The sequence below is a fragment of the Drosophila simulans genome, chromosome 2R (genome assembly GCF_016746395.2).
Source record: "Drosophila simulans strain w501 chromosome 2R, Prin_Dsim_3.1, whole genome shotgun sequence".
In the NCBI taxonomy this organism is placed as follows: domain Eukaryota; kingdom Metazoa; phylum Arthropoda; class Insecta; order Diptera; family Drosophilidae; genus Drosophila; species Drosophila simulans.
The window spans coordinates 14,436,362-14,458,505 of NC_052521.2; the positions used below are offsets into that span (position 1 = coordinate 14,436,362).

The 22,144-nt window shown below is 39.7% G+C and overlaps 1 protein-coding gene across 3 annotated transcripts in view; it reads left to right on the top strand.

Annotated features, from left to right (window-relative positions):
- The first annotated feature begins 915 nt into the window (after positions 1–915).
- The window catches only part of LOC6734891 (protein muscleblind), a 164,291-nt gene continuing 143,062 nt past the window's right edge, over positions 916–22,144 (top strand). For 2 of the 3 annotated variants that reach the window (XM_016168294.3, XM_044922594.1), the window contains exons 1-2: positions 10,886–11,024; positions 14,050–14,098. The gene's annotated coding sequence lies outside the window, so the exon portion shown is untranslated. Of the gene's footprint in view, positions 1,058–10,885; positions 11,025–14,049; positions 14,099–22,144 lie in introns of those variants that run through there. The other variant, XM_039291978.2, reaches the window with a different exon arrangement.

The window sequence follows — 22,144 nt, forward strand, 5'->3', positions numbered from 1 at the left end:
CTATTTCCTGGGAGGAACTTTAATATTGCAGCCATTTAAGTTTGGCGTCAGTCTGCTGGCTCATATGCAAATGCAAATATGGCTAAGGGAAGCGGGTTTGAGCCACAGGAATTATAAAAATATGCCAGTTCACGGCGCCAAAGGAAGATGGAAGAATGGGGGTCATTGCATGCACATGCAAGCGAATTAACATTTAAATTAAAAAAGCAAAGGCCTCAAAGTGCCAAGCCAAATAAACAAAAAGGGTGAGTGTCGGTCATTGTGACGACTGGCAGATACCGTGTGAATAATATTTACAAAGTATTGTGCTTATATAGAAAAAAACATAAGCCATTCACTAAAAAGGTTAAGTCTTTAACTCGTTTACTACTATCTACATTCGTTAAATTATAAAATGGTCAAATATTTATTTAATATTACATATAGCTTAATATGCCCTTAAATGGTGAAACCCTTTAAATCTGCAGCGAAGCCCGAAGTTTGCAAAAGCTCACTTGCCTCTCTCTCCTTTCGCAGGACTCGCATTCTCTTTCGCGTTCCTGCTCTCAGTTGCAAAACAGCTGCTTGTCCTGTGGCATAATTCCGCTTTTGTTGTCCTTTAGTATTGTTGTGGCAGCTGCTAATATTTGGTTTATCCCCGTCCTTTTTTTAAACCCTGCGTGCTTAAATCTGTTATAACATACAGATACCTCAAATTTGTTGCCTACTCTTGTGGGCTGTGCAAAGTGATATGAAGTCAAGTGGTTAATTAGTTTGTTCAATGGAATATTTTATAATATTATTTTCAGTGTTTTTATGATACAGTTTTTGTAAGCATATATTTTGTAAAATATTTTTAAATATTTTCTATTTACATATTAAAACCAAAAAGGCGCAAAGCTGCAGCTGCATCAACAAAGAAGGCAGCTGACAAAAGCTTGAGTTTTGTAAGGAAAGCTTCGTTTAAAAAGCTTTTGTAATGCAGTTTTGGAGCGCAAACTATAAATTATTTGAATTTCACAATTGAAGACAAAAATGTGAATAAAATGTGATTCGCGGGAACTACCACAGGCTCAAGGTAGGTTAGATGAAATAGAATTATCCATTTACGTTTTTATTTTTACTATGCACTCCAATTGATTAAACGGGAAACGCGTTCATAGAAAAATCCTTTGAACTGAAACGTGCTTGAGCTCCAGTCCAACGGGATTAGAAAACGAGTTGAATTTCAGCGAATTTAGCTGTTAGTGTTATTTCAATTTGAATTAAAATTTAATGTGCTTATAAGTAAGACATAAATGTTATTGATAAAGATAAAAAATAGGGGACAACATAATTTGGACTTTTTGAATTTTTCTTGCAATTTCTGCACAAATAAATCAAATATGATTATTTGATAACCTTTCTGCCCCAAATGCTGACGTTGCCACACTCATATCTGCAGCAAATTAGCATTGGTTCGGGCAACAACGAGCGTTCTGCTCCTCAGTGGCCGTAAACAAAATGTTGCAGCATTTAGAGCGCAAATAAAAATGGCAACAAGGAGCACAGGATCTTCTTTTCCTTCTCCTTTCCAACTTGGCCGGGTTCACATTCTCAGATATTGCATAAATAATTTATGTAGTTATTTTTGTCTTTTGCCCTTCGCCGTGTACCTTCCACAAATAGTTTCTCGAATGCGGATTCAATTTGCCGGTGGCCAAGGGTGTTGGGCTTGGGTTGCCCTCTTTGAGCAGAAAATGCATATTTAAATCAAATAAAATTCCTCAGCTCGGAATTAAATGTTTAAAAATTTAAAAACTGACTTTCGCTGACTGGCACCCTCTTGCCAGCCATCATCTCACCTTGCCACCCCCCCGGGGAGTCGTTAATTTTTATCACATCTCCTTGATACTGGTACTCTTGTCGGTCCTCTGTTTTTGACTGCATTACACTCCAAAAATGCATTGAGCACCAGTTCCAGTGGAGCAGGTGTCTGCCCATTTTCTTGAGACGGCATTTCTTATTAAAGCCAAGCGCAGGACCGCTTGGCGCAGGACCCAAAAGGACAGCAAAGGAAACACTGAATGCCGCAATGGTTAGCAAATGCATTGGAAATTAGGTGAAGAGTGAAGCAATGTAAGATAAGATTAAAATGGAAATAAAGTGGTAAATGAATTATTAAAATAACTAATATTAATGACGTTCTTGTTCTATCTTTTAAATTTAAAAGCCTAATAAATGTGAATTACATGAATTTGAATTAGAAATCAAAAGCACAACAATATATTTTTTTCGAGCTGTCCAGCTTGGCACATCATATTTTGTAGCTACCCCTTTCGGGAAGGGTAAATTTCGCATTGAGACGCGACATGCATAGCAAATGACCGAATCTTCGCCATCTCTCTCTCTGTTGCTGTCGAAAAAGTAATAAAGCGTGGCCAAAGAGACGGACTCAAAGCGAAATTCGTCAGCAAAAGTAATAGAAATTGAAGGCATGCCCCAAAATGGGAAGCTGCAGTCGCACAAAAAGCGAAACGGAAGCGGAAACCGCAAGCGGGTAAAAGACAAAAATGGCTGCCCATCTATCCGGAATCTTCCCTTTCTCGTCGACTCCTTCCCTTTCTCTCTTTAACTATCCGCTGATTATGAATACGGAGAGCTGACCGCAGGATGCAGTCTGCTCAAATCCAGGGGTCGTCGGACCCTCGAACACCGTGTCGCATATGTAAGCAGGCCACGTTGCAGTTCTTTGTTGTAAATTGACAAATATGCAAATCAGACCCAGACGATCAACAGGAGACAGAACCCTCGGCACCGGCTCATCATCATCAGCTAGCTTTGGGACTCCTTGGATCCCAGTCTCCCGGATTCGGTTTAGATTTGTGGCCAATTGTGGTGGTGTTGCGCGTGACCTGGAAGTGCAGTTCTTAGCCCGCTGAAGGCTATAAAAAAATTTAATCTGACAGCCACTTGAAGCGAAAAGTTGGCCAAAAGCTTTTTTCTCAAAAACCGCAATAATCGCTGGTATTTCAAATGCTCCCGTAATCCTAATTGGCCAAAGTCGCCGAGGAAAGGCTGAGAGTGCTAAAAGTTAGCAGTTGGCAGTTTTTTAATGATTTGCAAATCCTCCTCTGAAGATGCAATAAATATTGGGCTGAGTCGGTTACCACAGCACTTAAAAAAACTCCATTTGCTATTTAGTATTACCAGCCACGTTAATAATTATTACCAAGCTGAAATTAATATTTTTAACATTAATCAAAAATTTTAATATTGTCAAAAATATTTTTTATTTGTTTCCATAATTTAACAAACAGTTTACTCAGTGTAAGAAGCCCCAAAAACAAGCTCAGCAATCTAAAGAAAAAAAGGAGTCAAATCTGTTGGCAGCAAAAAGGAAGCACACTCGCGATTTGGGCCGCTGTAAAAGTTGTAAAAATATATAAAAATTAAAAAGTTGTAGCCCAAAAACGTCAGCACCATTGCCAGACAACGAAACCAGAGGCCACAGCCACGCTCGAAAACAAACCGAATGGAATGGTAATGGGTACCAAAACCAGAACGAGAACGAAACCAATAAAGCAAAACAAATCCACTTAAATGTGCCAAGTGACGACGGCCACAGCGAAAAAAAAGCAAAGAGCCGGGGCACCGGCCAAAGTGACAAAGTTAAATTCGAAACTCATAAATTGGCTTATCCACTTAACTGTTAACGGGTTCTCTCTGGCCAGGACCAAGTTTTGTTGCCAAAAAAATACAAAAAAAAAAACAAGGTGGATGTAAAAACTGTTGGCTAATAATGGCGACGGCCCAAAACTGACTCCGACTCGACCGCTTCATTTGGCAGGGAAACTTTGACCCCTTTCCCCAGCTGCGATTTTCCCGCTGAACTTTTGCCATCATACTTCAATCAGCGTTAGTCACTGCCTTCGCATGTCCTTCAACTTTGCTGGTGCATCCAGCCTGAATCCTTGCCACGACTCGCAGGACCAATTGCAGCAGCCATCCTGATGACTTCCTTACGCTCGGTCGCCTTATGAGTCACAGGCCCAGGCTTATGTTCTGTATTTTTTATTTCATTGATGAGATGTGAAAAAATATGGAAAATATTTTAAAGAAAAATAAATCTATGGAAATTGCTTTTCTGTGTCAGAGTAGGTTTTCCGTTTTAATTTAAATTTGAAGAAATAAATAAAGTTGATGGAATAGTGTTTGCAGAGAGTACTAACACAATGCCTCTGTACGACAAATAAAATTGGAACAAAAAATTTCCCAATAACTAATACCCATTTCTCTGAGTCAAGCAATTAAGACAGATTTATTTAAAAACAAAAAAAAATGTATTGAGGATATGTATAAAACCTTTTCGATTTATTTTAAAGAACTCTTGAGTCAGGGAAAATGGCGACACATGCCACACTTTTTACTTTGGCTGCCATTTGCAACAAATTGCAGCTCATTAGTTGGAAATATTGCTGAAAAAGGAATAAGCTGAGACAGAAGCATAAAGCAGAAATTGAAAGCACAAGAAAATTTTTTGCTTTACATTGCAAATGTCTTGCACTAAAAACAGTGGTGAAATCCACAAATAAAGAAGGTTACTCTCATATAGATATAATTCTGAGAAAATAATGCCATATAAAATGTATACAGAAAAACATGATAGATTGCCTAAAATATATTTTCTGGATGTTGATTGATTTTAAAACTTCAAGATGTTCCACTGTACAGGCAGCTGCAACTGATGCGAATTTCTTGCAAAAATTCCACCAAGGCGAGCGGCAAAGAGTTGTGCCAAAAGTTGTAATAAAAATAAAATACACCTGGCGCCATTCGCATGGTACAGGACTTTAAGGCGGCCGCAGGGGGCGTGGTCGCCGGAAAAGCACACACAAATATGTATGCATCAGAGAACTGCAGCCCGCCACTGGCACTCTACGTCCACCCGATAAACACTCGGTCTCTAGGCACCCCGTCTTTTTTGACACCCTACTTGCGGCAACAGAAAATATTCGGGTGTTTTACCAACGTTGTGTTTTTGTTACGAGTAAAAAAACCACCCGAGGCCTGCTGCGCAAGAGCCGTATGGGTGAGTGGACGCACAGTCAACGATCGGCCGCAGGTCATTTTTTGTACTCCTAAAATTTGTATGGGTGGAAGCGCGACGGGTATAAGAAATGAAGGGTAAAAGGGAATACCCAAGAAAAATTTCGTGCTCATGTCGGGTGCCACCCGTTTCGAATCATTGCCTTACTAATTTTTCACAAGTCGCTAGCTGAATACTCTAATGACAAATATTCTAGCATAAATTCATTTTTGAAATGAATTTTGTGACATTATGTACATAGATTCGGCTATTAGCATTATTACTATTACTATTATTTTTACTACAATTTACATTTAAATAATAAAAACGTTAATAATATATATAATATATAATAATATATAATATAATATATAATATAATATATATATATATATATAATAATTAAATTACATATATATATATATATTAATAATATATAATTTAATAAAATATAATATAATATACATAATTATAATAATATATTTTGAAGATGAAGGGCATATTTTACAAAGTATTCGACAAAGTCTAGAGCCACGCCGAAAGAATAGTGTATAAACGTATGGAGTGTAAAACGTATGGAGTTACGCATCTTGTCTGTGACTCGACTATCTACAAGAGTAGATAGACTGATAGAGACTATTACCCGAGTATTTTTCGAAACACCCGAGTATTTTTGGAAACACCCATGTGTTTAACGGTAAACCCACAAGTGTTTTTGTCACTCATCCCTTTTTAGGCATTTGTCTTTTTCTGACTGTTTGTCTTCTCTACCCTCCGTTATGGGTGCCGAGTATGATCGGCACCCGCGACGCAGGTCACCGTATTGATTCGGGTGCGGGCAAAACGGGGTGTCTTGTCTACATGTGCAGATGTATACTGTGTGTTTGTAAGTACCCGCGATGTGCGTGGCGGGTAGCACCCGCACACAAAATTGTTGGGTGTGAGTCGAGTGGTAAAAAATGCCACCCTTGCAGTTCTCTGGTATGCATGCTGATGTGAATGAAATGTTTGCCTGTGGTAATGACCGCTCACAAACACAGACACGCAAGTCGCATTTATAGCATAATTAATTAGAAATTATACGCGTTCTGCATGTGTAATTTGCATATTAGTCGACCACCAGGCGCTTAAAGAGATAGAAGCCAGCTTTGCACACGCGTGAGCAACAGAGACAGCACTAACATGCCACAAGCTGACGCTTCTTTGCGGTCATAGAGCAGACCATATCTACTCCCTTGGGGAGGTCCTTTGAGCCCTATTCCCCCTCCACTGCCCCTTTGATCCATATATAAAGTTCCATTCCTCCTGCCAGCAGTCAATTAAAAACCATTTTTAAGCAAATTATTCTCTTGGTCTATGTCTATGACCATTCAAAAATTTTGTAACTTTAAAAAGCATTGTTGGCAAATATTTTTGAAAAAATAAACTTAAGTGTTAATAATGTTTTTAGGCCAACAAATATTTTCCCATGAAACTAAGAGACGTCTTGTTTTGGGCACTTTCGAGAACTAAGCCTCAATAAATTTTCGCAGATGATCTGAGTAATTGAAGATGTGGTTTCGTCGACTGCTGTTTCGGGGGTTTTTCCGCTTAGAAATCTGAAAATCCGCAATGCAATTTTCCACTTGTTTGCCTTTTGCCGTTCGTTTGTCTTTACTTCGTGGAATTCTGTTTGACATTTTTCACTGGAATTTAATGCCATTAAATGTTTGTGCTGATTTGGCAGAAACGGTTTCTATTATTCATAGATTACACGCTGATATATGTTCCTTGTTTTCGATAGTCAAGCTATGTAACGCAATACACACAAGCAATTTGCTGCTCTTTAAAGCGATACAAATAAATGACAAATGAAAGCGAGAATAATCGCCGGAAACCCTTAAGTCCACATCCTGTGGGAAATAACTGCTGAGGAAATTTTTAATGGGGTTGAGGGTAAGTAAAGTTTATTTGATAGGCGCGTGTTTAATTTTCACCCCAGACACCTTGTTCTGTCGCCCCTGTCCCATCTCATAACTTATTTAACCCGAATGGCCAAAAATAACATTTGTGCCTGGCATAAGCAATTGTTTAAAGCAAAAGTCACCCGCACATCTTGAAAATTCCTGCGGCGTATTTTTCCAACCCAGAAACAAAAAGCGGCAATAGCAAAAGAACTTGTTAATGGCCCTTGGTTACAACTGTCAAAGCACGTAGTTCAGTGGGTGGGAAAAGAACGAGGGGGTGGTCTAAAAAGTTTTCATTTACAATGAGCTTGAATTTATGCCCACCTTGCCCTGGGCCAGCCTTAAATCACACAACTTCAACAGCTAATAAAGCTATCAGCTATAAGTAATTATATAGTAATTTACAAATAACATACAATTATTTGACAAATTTGGTAATTAATTGAAATTAAAATACAGCGGCATATGGATGCAAACTCTATTTATTTTCCGCCAAAGTTACTCACCAACTGACTAAGTTGGTGCAGCGCTAATGATGATAAAGTGTGCCGGAACCTCTCACTTTTCCACCCTCACCTGTCCGAACGAGACAAAGTTTCAAGTTATCATAATACGAAACCCACAAAAATTTATTAAGCTTGAGGGTCTAGGGTGGCGAAGAGCTGCGTCTAGACTGCTTACTTAATAATAATTTGCCAAACAGCAACAACTGCAAACGAACAAACAAGCCAGCACCAAAGGCATCTCATTTTGAACATTACTTGTGGCGGAGTACACCGAAATAAAATAAGTCACACTAAAACAAATATTTACTTATTGTAGTTTATCCGCATATTTCATTACAACTTAAAATTTTTCCTCAAACGGAAAGAATTTAAGTATTATAGCTTTAAATAACTCAGTTTATAATTCATCTTTGTAATAAAGTCCCTTTTGTAAGAAACATGCGTTGAAAATCTTATAAAGACCTCATTTTCGTCTCAATGCATCAAGAAAGGCAAACGTGGCGTATACGCAATATTTGCTGTAATTTACACCAGCTAAACTCGATGGTGCGGGAGGGGATTGCCTGAGATGGCACATGGCTAAAAGTGAGCATGTCTTGCATTTAAAAATATATACACACACACAAACATTGTCAGCCAATGTCCCTTTGACTGTTTGTGTGTGTGTGGGTTACGACAAGTTGATCAAATGGCCACCGGATGTACAGGATAAAGATAGAAAGAAACTCGGTGAGAGAATGAGATGGCGACACCAGACAACCGGAAGGCAGCTCAAAATACTTTGGCCCAGCTTTTGTCACATTTTTGCAGGTTTTTGCATAAGCCCAGCCAATTTCCATCTGGATTACAATTCATTCCTTGTGGCTAAAGGCCAACTTTAAAGTGCGACAGAGGCGCCACCTAGCGCCCGGCTAGCAAGCGCATTAGAATGCCAAGAAGTTTCCACAGACGTGTGCGAGTTTCCGCCCTGTTCCCCGAATTTCCCCGCCCTTTGCCAGGCACAAACTCCGACCAAAGCAAAACCGGAAAAGATGATTAATTCAAAGTTATTAGAAACATGACTGAAATTTATAATGTCCAAAGATCAAGGAGACGACGGCGAAGTAGTCCGGGCAAGACCAACAGAAATAGAAAAAGGCGAGGCTTAAAGCGAGGCATAAGAAAACAACCGAGTTCAAAACTCAAATGGCTGCTCAGCTGTAAGTTTTTAGCTGGGAAATATGAAAATCCTTAGGCCGGAAAAACAAAATATTTGATGGAATTATTTTTTTATTTTCAATTAACTTTTGATGCGCTTTCTTATCATATATAGCAGAATAAAATATGTTTTTAAAAATCTGATTAAAAAATAGAGCTTTACCCGCAGGTCTTTTAATTATTCATTTTTTTTCGGGAGAGAGCACTGCACTTTGTTTTAGCTACTCAGTTAAATAACCACGTACACACACACATTTTGGCTTATCAGCAAATGGAAAAGCAGCAATGCAAAAGCAAAGAAGCCAGAAGGAAATCAAGGCTGGGAAAGAGAAAAGACCGCAAAATGCGGTTGAGCTGCAGAGCCATTAATTTGTTTGTTGCCTGTTTTAACCCCCGAACAGGTTACGATTGGGGAGGCGTTGGCTGGTATCCTTAGACAATTTGAAATTAATATTTAAATGGCTATGCAAATTCACTGGCAGCTGAAAATGAGCAAGTGCCTGTGGAAATTGCTGCGGTCGCCAAGGAAGGAAACTATTTTCAACTTCACTGAGCCAGCAGCATTTTCGCGTCTCTTCCGTTTTCTTTTCCCCTCTATTTATTATTTTCCTTTTTTTTTGTTTTTGATAAGCCAACCAGTCGAAATTATAACGAATGGAAATAAAAGCGAAAGGAGAATGGCTGCCAGTATGAAAAACGAAAATTAAAAGCTAGTGAATAACTATTTGCATGAATAAAACTTGAAAATTAAAACTAATTTCATAATAGTTATCAATTTTATAATTTATATAATTTTACGGTATGTTATGTGTTATGTAAGGTTGGATGGTTTTTATATATATATATAAAGAGATAAATTTACATATCACTTTTTTAAAGCTCTTTTTTTTTTTATAAAATATTTTGATATATATGATTATATTTCGTTCAAAAAAATAATTTCTGCTATTAAAATAAACATATCTAATATTTCCCCTCACTAAAAATCGTGGAAATACTGGGAAGAGCTGATGGGAAAACCACTCAGTGGATTTTCACTCAACACGCTCGGCAAGCTCTGTCTCTTAAGAGCTTTCTGGCCCAGAGAAAACGTTTGGAAAAGAGTTTTCCATTTCCGAGAGCTTTACCGATGCGATGGAGAGTGTCATAACAACGGGTCGAGTGTTTGTTGTTGCTCAATTTTTGAGGTAAACAACATATGGCAAAATATGGAAACAGTCGGCTGAACATAAGATGCTTAAATATTGATATTTGCATTGAACCAACGATAGGAAACTACGAGTATGTTAAATGTGCGCAAATATGGGCAGAGCATATAATTAACAACACTTTTGAGAAAATATTCGAGCGGTAATTGCATAAATATGGCTCGTATAAACAAAATGCGAAAAACAAGAGTTTTTTTTTCACTTTCACTTCGTTATATTGCTCTCTTAATGATTTTTCTACTCTTGAGTGCGTTGGCTTGATTTTCACTTCCTTGCTTGTATTTCCTGCCTAACAGCTGTTGCTAACATGGCCTCAAATGTTCGCTTAACAGCGACAGACGTTTGTTGGCCTTCTTTTTTGTCTCATTACTAAAAGGCCAAGCTTCGGGCCATTGAGCTAGAACCAAAAAGTCGCATTCGTGGCCAAGTTCGTTGAGTGCAAACTGCATTTCGCAGCGACTGCGACGCCCGCGTCGAGTGCAACTATTGGCTTTAACCGTATAGCCTCGTATCTTCGTATTCGCGATTCTTGGCAACTCGCAGCTCGCAACTCGGAACTCGGAACCAGCTGCTTGCAACTCGCAATCCGCCCAAGAAGCGCACTTTGATTGCAAGTGCCGCCCGCTTGTGCCGCCGCTTCTGCGATATAGATTCCGATTTTGCCTTCAGTCTCCAGCCGACTTCCTCTACGTGCGGTTCTCAGTCGTCAGTCGCCAGTTGCCAGTCGCAAATCGCAAGTTGCAAATTGCAAATCGCCAGTCGCCAGAGTTCGTAGAATTAGAATTCGTTGTCGCGCTTGCAGTTCGCAGTTGCAGTTCCGCTCAGCTTCTCTCAGCCGGGAGTTATCCTTGCGTCACCATCTCCAGAAAACCAGGTCCTTTCGCCTGTTCGCCTTTCAGTTGCGCGCGCGATTTTATAGCCCGCGATCATTCGCCCGATCGAGTCCAAAATCTGTGAACAAAAAAAAAAAAAAAACGGTTGACAAGGGTTAAACCTTTTAGTTTTTGTGGACTTTTAAGTGACGAAATAAAATTGAACTGAGCAAGAGTGTGTGACTAGCTCAGAAAGGCTAAAACTTTATGCAGTTAAACAACAGGCTTACAATTAGACTCTAAAAAAGGTATAGACATTTTAATGAGTCCTTGGTCTCCTTGTATTAATTTAAAACGAATATTAAAAGAAAATTCTATAAAATGCTGAAAATAAGAAAATATATTTACATTAAATAATCTTTAACCAAACAAAATAAATATTGAATTGTCTTTTAAATAAGCTCCCTAGTTAAATATTATTTTATTTCTTAATGGGCTATGCTTTGCATTATCTGTGAAATTTAATAGCTTGTAGACTAAATATACACATTATGTAGTCCGGACTTCAAATAATAACTTCTCTAATTCTTAATCAACTTAATTGGCTATATCATTTTATGTTACTATTATTTAAGCACATGTAATAGTTTCATACCTATTTTCTATAAAGCAATAAAGAATTCGAAATTTGAACATCATTTTGTTTGATTTTATCGCATTGGAATTCCCTCTTTGAGCTATTTCGAAAGTTCAGCTGATTAGTTGCATGGCTTTGAGGCAGCTAAATTTGCATTGGGCTTGCCTTTAATTTATTGGAAACTCTGGAACAAAGGAAGTTGTTGCCGTTTCGTTGCCCTCTCAAAACAAATTCCAAACAAACTTGCAGGACACCGCTCCCACCAGCAACCTCATCATCATCGACATCTTCATCATCACCATCGTCGTCGTCGTCGTGGCGAGGAGCTGTTGGTTGTATTTTGGTACCAAATATCGTAACCGAAACCACAACATTCGACGTCAATCAGCAAAGCAGATTTCAATAGCTGTCCCAGAGACTCCAAGTTCCTGCTGAATTTGTTGTTCTGGTGATGCAGTTGTTGTCGCAAAACACTCGCATTGCCTTCGGCCAGCTTCTGGTGTACCCCACAATTTTCCGGTCTCCTGTCCCCCTCCTCGAGCATTTTCCACCCGGCTTTCCCAGCTTTCCCAGCTCTCCACTCTAGAGTTCTCAGCTCGACTGCTGCTTCCAGCTGTGCCAAGCTGTTTCCGTTCATTGGCAAGAGTAGATTGGCCCATAAAGTTGCCAGTTGTTAGTTGCCAGTTCCAGTTTCGATTTGCTGGCTTTTTTCCCCGACAAAATTGGTGCTGAGTGTGGGACATCTTGCAAGAGATTTAACTTAAACAATCAACACGATCCAAATTGGACTTCTTTTTTGCTGTTTGGGGAGTTTCTCTGAAATATCTCTGACCAAAAGTTAATTGTTGACTGAAGTTTGCTGATTCCGTCTTAATTCTAATTTAAATTATGTGTACACATTGTTTGTGAAAGTTTGAAATTGACTACTCTGCCCACTTTCCGCATTTAATAGCCAATTTACACCAATCGTAAGTTATAGGTTAAAGCAGCCACCCCCCTTTTATCAGTTAATTGACTAATTAATCCCATTTTTAAACATTACTTTATTTCAATTCACATTTATTTCAGGCTTAAACATAATTTTTCCATATAGCATTTATTGTATTTACACCCCCTGTAGATGATTAATTTGTTTGCACAATCTAGTTCGGAAAAAGTACCCTTTCAATTGCCTTTCAAATTGTAAATTTTATGAACGCTTTTCCATCCATAAATCTGCAAAAATTAATTGCGAGTCCACACCTCGTCGGTATTTTGCGTTTAAACTGTCTGCGGGCTTCTCAGTTTCGCAGCAGATACTTTTTGTTAGATAGTTTATCTTATATAAATCTATCCATGTTAGCCCATTTGTTTTTATACCCTCAAGTCGTGGGCATTAAGTCGTAAATTAAGCCGGCTGACAAACTGACAGATGGACATCGCTGGATTGTGTATAGGAGACCTGTCCGTCGACTCCTTGGCCATTCATTAATTGCGGACACTAAAATGTTTACGGCAACTGGCTCACATGCTGCTCGCAAATATTGTGTTTGGCCTTTGGCGCAGTTTTAGTGTCGAATATCAAGTGATTTCGGAGTTTATCACGCGACTCGTTATTGTATCATAAACCCACAACGCCCCTTTTTCAGTAAAAGGTGTTACTCTCACATGGGAGGAAGTGCAATCGGATACCCGCTGTGCGATTTCCTTATGCGAAAATGTGAAATGCGATTCCCTGCCCAACTTGATGGCTAGAAAGTGGTTAACTGTTTTTCCTTTGGCCAAGTCCCTCATCGCAAAATGCAACCTAAAACCGAGTTCATGAAAAGGTGTACCTAAAAAGAAAAACTTTGGATTACAACCAAATAATGGGAACTCTTAAAATATGACTTTCCATAAAAAAATTATGGCCTCTATGGGGTTGGTGGGTTTTTAAACGAATATTAATAAATTTATAATTTCGTATGCAGAAATGAATTTTTTATTCTCCTCTGTAAAGATTAAATTATACTCTGATAAGCACACAAAAGTCTCACTGCATTGCTAATAGTTTATTAATGCTATTACTTTAGTGTGCAAATCTATGATAATTGTTTTTAAACATTTCGGGTTATTTTCTTTTTATGTTGGATTTACTTAATTTACTTTGTCGCTTTTACTTCAATAGTATTGATACTGGTCGATATGGCATTTTGCCATTAAAAACTGGGAGAGCTTAAATAAATTTGAGCTACTCGATAGCTGCCAGCAATTTGCACACATTTCCTTTTTACAAAATTGAAATTATTAAATTGATTGCCGTGATATTGAAGGATTATTCCCGGACTTTCGGCCTCGTCATCGAACCGCTTTCAGCAGTTCCTGGCCATTCAAAACCGCGACTTTCGACTTTCGGCTCTCGACGGGCGGTAACCGAGGCATTTAGCCCGAGTGTATAACTGCCAATCTGTCAACGTGTTTAGCGACAGGCTAAACTGCAACCGAAACTGCTTCGGTATAGCAGCTAATAGGGAAATAATTAATTTCCACTTTGATGTCTCGTGTGTGTTATGCATTTTGAGCCGAGCTTGTAATTAATTCGGCAGTCGCATGACGGCTTTTGTGCAATAAGAGCTGGTTTCACTGCTCCATTTGCCTATTCTTTTTGGTTTTCTTGGCAGCCGATGACCCACTTTTCGAAAAGTATCTCATGAGATGCATTTACTTCTTACTTGCAGCTTCCTTTTACGTTCCGCCGACTCTTCGTCCTTCCCTTCAATTGCCCAGGTAAGTTGGACAAAAAGTTTCTGATTAGCAGAGCCTCATTCAATGGAAAAACCGAAGAAGCATAAGGGAAGAGGGATAAATTGAAGTGGGAAAATGGTAATGAAAAGAGGGGGAGTTCGCAATGCACTATGCGCTTTTATGATAAATGATTTGCGATTTGTGTGCATTCGTTTGAGTTTTATAGACGTTTCATTACCAGTTACCCACCAACAATTCCCGTTGGCGCATCGTAAAAAAAATGATTCCGACTGCAACGCAGAATCAAATCAAACTGCATGGAAAATTGCCATGAAGGGGAATGGATTTTCCGGATGAAGGACGGGTATTTGCATGGATTTTTAGCATCCAGTGATTTGGCTTTTAATGCATCACCGAGGTACTGTGCACAAAAGTTGCCATTCAATCGACATTGATGGAATGGATCTTGCAACTTTGCAGTATGCAAACGTGGAAAAGCCTATTAAATTGCATTCAATTCGCAATCAAATCACTTCAGTTAAATGGAGAAAATCGTGCTTTCCTTAGCGGGGCTGTTAGAACTCAAAGTGGATTAAGCATGAAATTAAATTAAATGAAAAAACAAAACATAAACTAACAATAGAGTGTAAGTAGAAATGTTATTATTTTCCACGGAATCAAAACAATTAATAGGAAAAACACTTTTAGTTCAAAACGAGCATTCAAAAAAGTTCGAACAATGGAAACACAACTTTAAATCACGAACCAATCCATCAAGCGGGGCGTGTGAAATCGATTGACTTGTTGACCACCTGAGAGGTGTTGACTGATGCTGACTGCCATCAAATTCCTGGCAGCCCCCACTCGAAACGAGAATCCGAAGGAATCAAAAGTTCTTCGGGGTCGTGGCAAGTGTTTTTCCCCCGGCCCCCCTTCATGTCACACGGATTGAGCAGGTCATACAAAAGGGGTGCAAAGAGGTGGCAAACACCAACCCCGTGGGAGGCAAACAGGCGACAAAGCCGTCACAGCAAGTATCGTGTTATCCTCTTTGCAAAGGACACGACTCTATCCTTTCAATGGCTTTAAAATGCAGCAATTAAACCGCAATTTCTATAAAATACGAAAGAATACACCGTGGGTTGGCGGGACGGTGGGGTAGGAGCGGGCACAACAATTACGAGATCCATTTAACTTTGGCAGGATGCGAAGAATGCGACACATGTCGCTAAAACTCGACGGGGAGCCAACAAAACTGGCGACACGCCGACTGAACTCATGAGAGGACACACTCGCATCCGCATTCATGTCCTGGCCGCGTTCAAAAGTCAGCAAACACAGAATAAAATAAAGTAAAATAAAATGAAATCATATAAGGCGGGCAAGAAAACTTTGCAACGTCGCTAAAAGCGCACAAATCTTTTCTTGGCTAGCTGTGCAAAATGTGAGCCCAAGAAATGCACGTAAAATAAATGCGGGTTAATTATAAGTATAAGTTAAAGGATTACTTTACCAAATGCATTGCTTCGCTAGCTATAATGAACTAAAAAAAACACATTTTATTTATTTAACATTTTGTATTTATTTATTTATATTCCCAGATTATTTTATTATTTTCCGTGTGCAAGGACGACAGAGTCGCTGCCTCAGACAATCAGCACGGGATGTTTTTGCGCTCATTATGCGCCAGCTGCAGATGCAGAAAATTTTTGCGTCAGCTTGTGTGTGTCCCTGTATCCTTTTGTTGATCCCTCACATAAACATTGGGCCAAAGAATCTGAATGACAGAGGCCACATGCGATACTCTTCAGAAATGTTGGAAGAGAAAGTTAACAGATTTTCTACAAACTCCTGAAAAAGAATCCATGCACTCCGTTTCCTATTACTATAGAAATTAGTAACAATGTTTTCTTAATAGCTTTCAAATGAAGCAGTCGAAATCCTATATACACGTAATCAGAGTAGTAGACATTTCATACTACACAACTGTAAAAGTAATGGGCTTACTTACTATTTGGTTTCATCGGCATATTATCTGCGAACCAGTCTTGAATCGGTTATGAAATGGCAATCAAAACTGGCTGTTAATGGATTGGGGTGCGGTATTAAAAAAGTTATTAAACTGGGCATGTTTCTAAAACGAGGCCAATTTGGTTGGATTTGAAAAATTGAACATTTATGGGATATCCTGGGGTTTAGATACGAGCTCAGATCGTAGCTGCGTCTTTTACTTTAAATAAGTAATATCATTTAAAGCAAAAGTGCACTATATATTATTATTAACAATAAATAGACAACATAAGACTTTTTGAAATATTTTAAGTATTTATTTTTCCAAGTCATTTGCAACGCATTTCACCTTGAAAGTAAGGGTATGCAATTTGAAACCATCTAGAGACAAAAATGTCTATTTTCTGCTTTGTTTGTGTACGAATATGTAAATAAATAAAAGTGATGTACTATATGCGTCCCTGCTCGTTGCACTCTTTGAGTATGTTTTATTCACAGGTGTGGGTGTGAGTGCGAGTACCCATAATCCACGTACTACTAAGTTGGAGTATGTGTGTAATTGAGTTTCACTTGGCGAACAGAAGACCGTCGTCTGACATTGACTTTATTCAGAGCAACGCCTGTTGGCAAGAGAAACAACAGAGACACAGAGACTCCGGGATTTCAAAGAAAGGGAATCGCAGGAGTGGGCTTACGAAGGATATAGGGGATGTAGGATGATGTGCTCGATTCAGATCTTATTTGCTGAAGTGCAAGCAGAAGTCAAAAGGGGCCTAATGCACTTAAGAATTATGTGAGCCGTGACGGAGAAAGGCCAAAGAATTATGCGGATTGTTGTGCACAACTTCTTTTGTGTCGCATAACTTACACTGGGAATAGGACAAATGCATTTAGAAAGTTAAGTTAGTAATCTTATAGTCAACATATATCATTATCCTTGTGTATCGTGAATATTTTCCATGCACAAGCATCAACGAGGTTCGCCAAATTCTTATTTTCTGAAAAATAAAACCAATAAATTGGACTATTTATTTGTAGTATATTTTCGTTATAGTTCAAAATGACATAGCGGCAAACAAATAAATTTTCTGAAATACCACCGCATCGAGTACCAATTTTGGTGACATATTTCCTCATTGCTGTTTCTAAAATCTCGACCATCATTGACATAATTCCTCACCAGCATCGACATGAATATTTAGTATCGGCCGCAAATATGACGGGATTAAAGCCATGAAAAGAAACGCCAGCATAATTGTCGAGTTTTGTGCATCCAACAGCAGTCAGATGGGATTGGAAAACCCACAACACACGCATATGTACGTACATACACATATCGAAAATCGGGTAGAGGTGCTAGAAAAGAGCCACAAAATCCACACAATACCAAACACCAATGTGACTGTGGTCGGGGGGGTGAAAATCTGGGGGAAGGTGAAATGATGAAACATCGGCATTTGCAACGGCAAAATACTGAATAAGTGATTCAATGAAGTGAATCGGTGATTGAATGGGACGAAAACGGGTTAGAGATTGGGGAATTTTCCGAAACCTTTTGTAACCGATTTGCCTGCGATTATGGGGCCCTCATGCCTTCTGTGGAATGCTTGTATTTAGCACTCTATTGGGCTTTCCTTTTGCCAGGAAATACTCAAGGGATGAAAACGGGTATGCCAGGTGAAATGTGTTTCTCTTCGCAATTTCTGTGCATTTTTCAGCTCAATATAAAGTTTTCATCAAGTCCGAAACAACTCAAACTTTAATAATTAAGAATTACAGCATTTGATTTGTTATAGCTTAAGTTGAACTTTAAGAGTGCATTTAAAAATGAGCAACTGCTTGGGGATTCCTCATTTCTTTGGGTACCTCATCGTCGATCACTCCCTCTGGAATCGCATGGCAAATCTTTTGTCTTATTTTGGAGCCCGTTGTTTGGGTTTGGGATTACCCTCTTTTTTGGTGTCGACTCTGCCTAATTTGGAGACCATTTCGCATCGCTAATGCCGCCACCAGTCGCGTGAGTTCGCGTCAGTTGGCAACAGCAGTTTGGTGGCAGTGGCAGCCCGGCTAACATGCCAGACCGCTGCCACGCCCCCCTTCCGACGCCCTCTTGGCCAGGGTCCTTTCGCTCGCACCCCGCCGTCCCGGATCCTCATCGTTCGGCTGTCATGTTGCTGCATTCACTCGTGCATACATGAAAGTCAATTAAGCGTATTAAGTGTGCATGTGTGAATGTACAGCGGTATGTGTGTGTGAGCCTTTCTCTCGCTCTCTCCCTTCGCGTCCTGACCCCAATCCCTTCCCCCAGCGTTCCGCTTTCTCCAGCTCCCCGTATCGCGCTTATCGTGACATTTCTTGGCATCGCCATCAAACAACAAACGTTGTATGCCACCCCCTCGCCTTTTCGATTTCCCCACCCTTTCGTGCAGTCCAACTTGCAACCCCTTTGCACAGGATTTTCAGATTTTGCCTTGATTTCTGTCGTTTCGATTTCTGTGTGAATTGTTTGCGGCTGATTGCGGTTCTTAATTTGCTTAAAGATATACTGGATAAGAGAAGGGAAGCAAAATGGCAGAGTAAAAGGGTTCGTAGCTTTCTTTTGGGAATTTCGAAGTTTATTTGATCTCTGCTATTGCGTTTTTAAAGCAGTACAATCTATTACTGCGTACAGTTGCTTGTTCTTAACATTTAATGACTTTCCTTTTTATAGCATCTTCGATTGGCTTACTATTTTGTGAAGTATTTATTTATCGGTGACAAGAAATCTGTTATTTTCAGTTCTATTCAAATGCCAATATAATACTGTTGTATTGATTTAAAAGAACTTTTTTAAAATGTATTTCATTAATTTCTCATTTATAACTAATCCTGTAAGGACATTGATATAATTAATGCCATATTAAGCAATTATATCATTGACTGTCAATAAACAGTCTACCTACCGAATACCATTTGAGATTCGTATGAAATTGATCCTTGGCTCCCAGTACACCGAACCGAAAGATTGTTGTGTTGAGCAAATATTTACAAATTCTCATTAGGTTAGTTTGCTTTTCAAACAGCAACTCCATTAACATATTCCACTGGCTGTGATGCCGCTCGTCTCCTCTCATTTCACTTCGCCCTTCGTCCTGCCCTCCATCTATCCACTGTTTCTTGCCGTTGAACAGAAGACACAAAATTACGCATACGCAATGTGGCACGGGGGTGGTGGCAGCAGGACTGTTGCATTCGTGCAAAGTGCAGAGGATAAGCCGAACACACACACTCTCATATACACGCACACACACACACACACAGGAGAAGACAGGACACATGTGAGTCTCCTTTTGGAGTGTTAATTGTCGTATGCAAATTTTTGCGCATGCACAAAATGTAACAAAACACGATTTTGAAAGATGCAAATTGGGTGCTGTTGTTGTTGTTACTGCTGCTGCCGTTGCTGCTAGTGCGGGGTGGGGGTGAAGTGTCAAAATAAGCTTTAAATTACGACACCCTTCAAGCGAACCCCAGCCAAAACCCCAAGTGCAACCCCCTTGAGCTGCTGATCCTGCTGCTGCTGCAGACGTGCGATGTAATTTGCAACTGACAAGAGTGAAAGTTATGCGAAGGGCAGCACAAAAAGTGTCAGGATCTGAGGGGATTGCATGGAAATGGGTGAAAATCGGTGTTGGAGGCGGAGGAGCTGGAGGTCAGGGTGGCGATTTTCCCAGGACCTGCTGTGGCTTCAGTTCGGTTCGTTTTTGGCTGCCAGGGACAGCCGCATGCGTGATTGTGACATTTGATTAGGTTGCCTTTGTCGAAATGTTAATTTGTCCATTGAAGGTGAGTCCTGGCTACTGGCTGCAGATTACTGGACACTCGGCAGGACTCCGGGCAGGGACTCCCATTTATCAAGCCGGTCCCGGCTGCCTCCAAATTGTGGCATATTGTTAGTGGCCAAGGGGGAAAACAATGCCTGCCGTTGAGTGCTGCATCTCGGATAATTATCGATTCAAAACCAGACCCAAGATCGCATAACTTAGCCGGCTAAACGTTGGGGGCTATGTTTCGGAGGGATGCATGTTAAATTCACCCTGGCGTCACTCTCAAATTGAGACAAATTTGCCATGGCTGGAATTTACTTAAGGCCATCTCACTTATTACACAATTGGCAAAAGACACAGACGCATAATTGCCGTATAATAATCATAATCCCCACAAAGCAAACACACACAAAGTCTGCCAACTTGTCCACTAATTAAGAAGACAAACTTCGGGCACTGTGTGGATTTTTGAAGTGAACTATTTGGGCAGGACTTGTGCCAATATACGTAACTTAGTTTCGGCTCGGTTCTTAATAATGCAAGTCCTCCCGGCTCCTTGTGGCTCCTTAGCCGGCTGAGAAGCACTTAATTTGGTATTCAAATGACTCAGTTAGCTCCGATGGATACCGGGCTATATACTGGATTCTGGCAGTCTGTTTGCGAATGATTAGTTAACTGAATAAGAGAAGGGATTCAAGGTGATATGGTGCTAGCTATTTAATTATGGTATATTTTAGAAATTGGCACTGGCGTACTTAAATTGATAACTGACTGGCTTAAGGCCCTTCTCTACTACAACTAAATATAATACATTTCCAAAAAAGATTTGTGTATTTAGCATACTATTTTAATAGACAATAAATACGCTGCATGCGAAGTTAATTTTTTTAATGGCCTGCACCATTAAAAGGTAATAAACTCCAGTGGTTCTGGCATTTTGAATTCTCTGGCAACGCCATCAGCCAAATACTTCCGCTTAGGGATGATCTCTCCCCTAACCCTATATCCTCATTTTTTTTTTTGCTCACACAAAGTGTCAAGTGTTTGAGTGGCATATTCGCTCCTCCCGGCTGCCAACAAAAATGGAGCCTGGAAAAAAAGTTCCAGGAAGCCAAACAGCCGACATTTCTACGTGCCAGACATTCAAACCGCATACTCACACCGGAACTCAGGCTCAAATTCGCTCGTACGGGGGGCTCACTGTGCACACTTCCAGCTCAATTGCGCGCTCAATGAATAATTTAGTTGAAATTTTCAGCGCACTTTTTGTCATGTTGGGAGTCTGTGTGTGAAACCGAGTGCAGCTAACTCCCAAGCCACCCCATTAGGTCCTCCCCAAACTCCAGCCCATTCAGTCATAAAATTTATGCGTTTTCCCCACACTTTATAGCCGAGCTGAAAAAAAATTCGTCTCGCGCAACAGTTGAAAATGTTCTAAACTCAAACTCCCTCGAGTTTTGAAAAGAGGATTGCACCATGTCTGGGTCGTAAATAAATTTTGTGATATTTTGTGAAATAATTTTAACAATTTGCGCTCGTTTTTCAGAAAACATTATGATATGCCGGACGATTTATGCCGATGTTTGTTGAAAGAAATGCAATAAACCGCACACTAAAACAATTTTTACTCTGTCATAAATTAATATAGAGAAAACTATTTTAAATTTCTAATACAATCAGAGTTAATATTTAGTATAACTTGGAATTAATTCAGATCATAAGATCACAAGTGATTAGGAATATATATTTTCCGGTTAACTTTCAAATCACCATAGCCTCTTCCAATGTCGGTTCAAATTGCTTTGAAACTGACGGATTGAAGGACAAAGTGTGTGTGAAATGGGCCTGGGACAATGGAAATGCTCATCACTTCGAGTTGGAAAAGTGAAAAGCCCATTAATCAAATGGCCAGAGCCTTTCTAACCCAAAGGCTTGCCCAGTGACTTGGACTTGCAGCAGGGAAAAAAAGAACTCGGAAACTGCAACAATTTCGGTTGAAGGCGAAGAAAAGCGAAGGCTAAACTGATGACCAGGGGCCGAGGGCAAAGGGATACGGGGATATGGGGTACGTACTCATAAATCATAAAATTCCAAGCCCGTCGCCGTCATCTATAAAATCTTGGCCAAGGCTCGTGGCCACTGAAAGGTATGCGGGGCATTTTCCCGGCTATGATGGTGCAATTTGTAGCTGGTAAAGTGTGAAATTGCGTTGCGTTGGCTGCGAGAATTGTTCTTTTTTTGTGCCATTTCAATGGATTTTTAACCGAAGGTT